Here is a 6279-nt window from a genome sequence, read left to right as displayed (position 1 = left end):
ACTTTTCCTTGCCAAGACTTCCCACTTGGACTTTTCCTTGCCAAGACTACCCACTTGGACTTTCCTTTGCCAAGACTTCCCACTTGGACTTTCCTTTGCCAAGACTACGCTTGGACTTTCCTGCAAACTTGCATCACACATGTTAGATCACAAGTATTGCCTAACTTTAAACATGGTTAAGCCAAACATTGAAACTCAATGCACTTGGGGCAAAGATTGCACCAACAATAATCATGTATGTCATGTCATACAAATGCAACAGTCATATAACAACAAGTGCATAATCATATAATAACAAGTGCATCAGCTATAAATGCAGTAAACAACAACAAATGCATGCATGGTCACTGTCTGCACTCGCCACCCTCAGACACCCACACAATGAACTGGGCGCAAAACAGGACAACTGCACACCCTCCAACAACAAACCGCTACATGTGAGTGGAGAGTGGGGAAAATATCATTGTCTGACCTCAACATCCCCAAACACCCACACTGTGTAGTGAACTAGGATGCTCAGCAGGCATTACTCTTCTCCAACAACAAACCACTATACATGAGGGGGAGGGACAGTATTCAGGAGAGCTATCTAGCTAGTCCTGATAGCACCCACACAGGCAGTGCTATAATGCTCTCACCCACACAGGAAGTGAGAGTTCACAATAACATATTATGCTATGATGCACAGTTCAACAGAAAACTACTATAACATCAAGATATGTGTAATATCAATCATGATAAGCCAACATAGATAAACAACAATTAAGCAAACTGTATTGATGATGAACAGATTATATCAAGGTCAATGGTAAGTGTCAAGCAACGAATTAAGTCATAACTGTAATAAGAATAACAACAGGATAATTACGAAAAGACCTGTGTTGACCAAGCATAGGAGTACCCACCTGATTGATGAATTGTCACAATAAAACCCTAATACAATCCTCCGTGTATAGCAGGATCAACAGATCAAGGTCCTGCAAAATAAACATCTTCTAATTATTATATTTAATTTTTCACGCAGTAAATCCTAATCGATTCTAAAGTTAATCTAATCTAATAAACTTCAATTAATTCAATTTAACACAATTTGATTATTTTAATTTAAGTTAATCTCATTTTAAATTAACCTAATTAATTCATAATCCTATGAAACCCTCTTGGACTATGAATCCTAGTAATAGAATCCAATATGTTAATCAACCTATTACGTAATTAATATGTGATTACTTCCCTTATTAATCAATCTAATAACTTAACTAGATTATTAATTAATTAATTACTCCATCTGTATAATTCATGAATTCATTAATTATAATCTGATTAATTAAGTAAACTTTAATTAATCCCCTTTACAAGTAATTACCTTTTAAATCAATTACAAACCATTACTTGATTAGCCTTAATTAATGAATCGATTAATTTGATCATATTAAGTAATCTAATTATCTCAATTATCAATTTAGATGAACAATCTTAATTAACCTACAATTAATCAAATAACGTTAATCACCAATTAATCAATCCACCTTAATGAATCAGCCAACCGATTAATTAAACTGAATTAGTTATAACTAATTTACTGATTAATATGTAATTAAACTGATTAATAATCCAATTAAACTAGATTAATTGTCTTAATTAATCAAATATCATGGGTTAAACCTTAATTACTTAGCTTTACTTTAATCCCATTTAACCAATTAATTAACCCTTTACCGAAATATTGGTTGGCGGCCGGCGGCAGGGATTCTCACGGGGAAAACAGGAGACGCAGCGGTAGGGTGTTGACGTCGACTTCTTCTAGCGGCCAACGGTCGGCGGGGCGTCTTCTTCACACAAGCAGCAGGGGCAGCGACGGATAGTGGTAGGCGGCGATCGAGCAGTGCAAAGGCAGAGAAGGTGTCGAAGATATGGCCGATGGAGGAGGCGAAGCGGATGGAGTCCATGAGGGCTAGAAGGCGATCAGAGTGCGGAGGTGGATGGAGGGACTCCGCTGGTTGCGCTGGGGGTAGGAGCAGAGAGGGAGGCACGGCTGAGGTCTTCTCGGCGGCGACACAGAGAGGAGAGGTGCCTTCTTATAGTTTACCTATCCGAATTCCTCGCCGGCGGACCCGGGCATGAGCGACGGCGGTGATCGGTTCCATCGGACTCGGCGCTGCACGAGACGCGGGCGCAAGGAAGCGGTTCGTGCGGAATAGGGAAACGAGGAGTGCACAGTAATCTTTAAACCGAAATTAAATTTAGGCTAAACGAGCTTAAAACTAGGGTTTATTATAATAACCCAAGTTTAAATTTTGATTCGCTTGGTTTACTAACCAAATGAACTCCAATTTGACCCAAACTAGTTTTGTTGATTTCGTCTTTTCAAGATAAAAATTCTAATCTATTCTATTTTACCAAAACTCTCTTTCATCATGAACCAAACTAACTTGGTTCAATTGGGTTCAAAAACTGATCCACTAAAATTTTCGCATATTTTACATTTACTAACCTAATGAGTTTGGGCTTTAATGATTAACGTATTTAACCAATTTCTAACTTCGAGCTCATTAACCTAAATGATTTGGCTAATTTTGGGGCTTCAACCTACTTAATTCGACCCAATTAAAAAACTCAGCCTTTAATTGTTAATTTTAACTCTAAAATTTTTAGGATATTACAGAAAAAGCCTCTCGCCCCTTTTATATATCACCATGGAATATCAAGGATTTTGGCTTTTGGTATTCCATGGAATTAATACCCCATTAATCCCATCTTAAGTGATCATGCAACCCCTTAATGGATCCGAATTGACTTGAGTCTCACTCAATCCGAATTGACGTAAGTCCAACTTGAGTCTCACTCAATCCGAATTGACTTGAGTACAACTCGAGTCTAATTCAATGAGTCTACCTTGAGTTCCACTCAATGAGTCTAATCTTCATTAGACTCAACCCAATGGTCCAATGATTCATCACATGAACCATCTCCAAATCACATGTTCTAAGTGTGTGACCCAATAGGTTCTCGTAACGTTGGCAATGCCTTTAAAACCATTTTAGAGACATAAGCAATGAGCGGCATCTAACAATACATCATTGCTACCCAAGTGACGAGAATGTCGAGATCTGACACAACCTTTCCGTGACTACTATCTTGTATGACTCAGTCCTTTTATCCTTGATATCTAGATTGATCAATAAGGTATAGACCATGTCATCCTCTTATCAATCATGAATTTCTTGATCTCCAAGTAGACTACTCAATCAAGTAAGTTCAATATCTCATATTGACATATTCGAGCATGATCATGCATTTTTACAGTCATACTCTATTAAGGGGCCCATAGATATCACTTCCGTCATATAGAAAGGATATATTCCATCTACATCACTCACATCCCTCCGCATAACTTATTGCATACCCAGTAATCGCCTTTATAGTCACCCTGTTACGGGTGACGTTTGACGAAGCCAAAATATACAACTCATTATGTAGGGAACCGTAGTGACTTCAAGTCTAAGGACTATTCATACCAATAGTCACATGAGAATATTTATGACACCCATATAATGTGATCCATGAAACATTCTCATGGCGGGTCAATTCAGTACATAGTCTCTAATATGTACCCATGTGTCAACGTGATATCACATATCCTTGCATATTAATGTTCGACTAGGAATAGTTAAGAGTAGTGTTCTATATATGTCTACAGATTCTCACTATCAATTCATCCAATTGATATACTATAAATAAGAATCTACCACTAGGATAATATATTCATTTATATAGTAAGAAATTATAATAAGCAAACCTTATCTTTATTAATAAGTGTTCCCTAAACAATCATCTCATGATTGGCATTAAGGGCTGACACTAATAGTATAGAGGACTCGAGTCATATTTTTCCAAAGATTAATAGAAAATTATTTAAATCGAGTTTGAATGTCATTCTTTTTGGGTTTTCTTGTAAATGAAATAGGGTTTTGGTCTTTTGATGACTTCAAATGAAATTATAAATGAAATGAAACCTATTCTCGAAACTAACACTATCAAGCAAGAACCCTAGAACAACAAAACCTAACAATGTAGTAAATGAAAAAGAAACAAATTCAACTGTATGAACTCAATTTAACTAATCCAATGCAATGAGCTTCACAAGCACTAATTCCTACAACTAATCAACCAACATAACTGATACACATCAACAATCGGCACGAAACAGTAACATCCTGATACAAAACAGTGATCAGGATTGAAAGAGTTCAAATGTATTCGACTATAAATCTGAAGAAACTACACTAACATGATGCATTAACCAAACAATTTGGATTCAAGAACAGATCTATTAATCAAACAAGAGTTCAGAAATCAAATTGACAGAAATGAATAACAACAGTAAAAACAAAAATGAAATCAGATAATCGAAACACTCAGATTCTCCCTCTAAATCGATTTCAATCTTGCCGTCACACAAGATCCAATCTACGATCGAAAATCCCAGAATAGCTCCTTGATAGCCCTGGCTCAGCTTGCTCTAAATCAACTCCGAGCAACGTAGCTCAGAAACTCTCCTCGCTGCGCCGAACAGAGCCAATCAGGTTTTGAAAATCCAACTAAAAATCCTTGAAATTGCTTGCAATTTGATGCTCCAAAACCCTCAAGAACCCTTGGAGAACCCCTCCTCATGATCTTGACTGCTCCGATTGGTTGTATATGAAGAACCCAGTTGAAATCCACGCGGCGGAATCGAGCTTTGGCGAAACCCTCACCAGCCGATTCTAATCCCGACTAACGCCGAACACAACTTGTAATCACCCTCTGGAATCTGGAGATCGATGTGGGATGAAGAAATCCAAGGTTCGTTAAAAAAACAACGAAGAAAAATGAAGAATAGCGGAAGGAAGTAGCAGTTACAGTAACTGCTACAGCAATTGCTACAGTAACCGTGAATTTTAGCTTACTGTACACTTCTCATTAAAGCTGGGTTACTATAGCTATTAGAGCTGGTTAGCCTGACCTGAGTCCGATCCGGGTTAGCATGTTTCAACAAATGCACTCAATTTAGCTCCAATTTGGCCACCACATGGATTCCATCCTAATCGCACTTGAGTCTTGATTCATGAAGTTGGTTCATCAATTGGGTCAATCTTAGCTCGATTCAATCATGGTTGAACTCGATCTTGGTTCAATTTGAGCCCTACAATAAATCAAATTTAATTAATATAAAATTAGTCATTAAATCATAGAAATTATCATCAACCATCCAATTATGCAACATATCTCAAATATAATCAAATCAATTCATTAAGAAATTTATTTTTATGCAAGAACCAAAAAATGAATCAATAAAGTGCATAAAAACTCTAACTCATCACCGCCATCCTCTGCTCTGTGTTATCGACCATAAGAAGAGAACACGTGTCCTCTACTCTGTGTTACTGGTCGCAAGAAACTAGAGTACCGCTATGCTATGCTCTGTGTTATCGACTACAAGAAAATAGAGCGCGCTGACCAACCCTCCCTGACCCCTAACGCCGCCTTTGCTCGGTCGTGGGAGAAGAGAATAGGAGCCAAAACCTAGATGCCCCTGCCCATGCTGTCCATCGTGAAGCTTTCTCGAGGTGTCGGGATCACTGCCGGAGCGCTCTTCGTGGTCGAAAATTATTTTCGGCCATTGGAGAGGTCGTTTGCTGATGTCGGAGTCATTGTCAGATTTAGGGTTTAGGGCTAACTCGATATCAAGCCACGGATTCTAGATCTGTTTCTAAAGGGCTTAATCCCAATGTAAGCTCAACTGAACAATTTGACTTGTTTAGTGTAATTTTTTACTTGAATCACAAATTAAAAAAATCCAATGAACAGGTCAAGTCACTTCTAAAAGAAGTCAAACTTCTTAAGGAGCAGGCGACTAACCCAAGTTTGAAAACTGATCAAGTTCGAGAAGGAAACTCAACTCAGGTCTAACAACTTAAGGAAGAGAATTCCAATCTAAAAGATAAGGTTGTCAAACTTAGATGCTTGTTAGAAAAGTTCACTATTGAATCCAAGGGCCTAGATATCCTTCTTAGGGTCTCAGCGAGCCGTGTACAATCGAACCAGACTTGAATTTAAATTAAGACATAGTCAGAACAAGTCACTTATGTCATTAATTAATCGAAATAAACCTAGAGTCCAAGTATGGGCTCGTAAAATTAATTTTGTTAAATAAGTCAAAATGAACAAATATTCGATCCCCAAGGATCAAATTTATTATCTGACTAGACCTCATTGGGTGATGATCTAGGAGGAGCC

The 6279-nt window shown here is 37.8% G+C and overlaps 1 protein-coding gene across 1 annotated transcript in view; it reads right to left on the bottom strand.

The window, feature by feature from the left end:
- LOC141816399 (putative disease resistance protein RGA3) overlaps positions 1 to 6279 on the bottom strand; it is a 41926-nt gene that overhangs the window by 31755 nt on the left and 3892 nt on the right.

This window comes from Curcuma longa, chromosome 2 (genome assembly GCF_044706935.1).
Source record: "Curcuma longa cultivar G26 ecotype Majalengka, Jawa Barat chromosome 2, ITB_CL_G26_1.1, whole genome shotgun sequence".
Classification (NCBI taxonomy): domain Eukaryota; kingdom Viridiplantae; phylum Streptophyta; class Magnoliopsida; order Zingiberales; family Zingiberaceae; genus Curcuma; species Curcuma longa.
The sequence above is the reverse complement of the archived record's forward strand: the minus strand, read 5'-3'. Positions and strand labels throughout refer to the sequence as shown.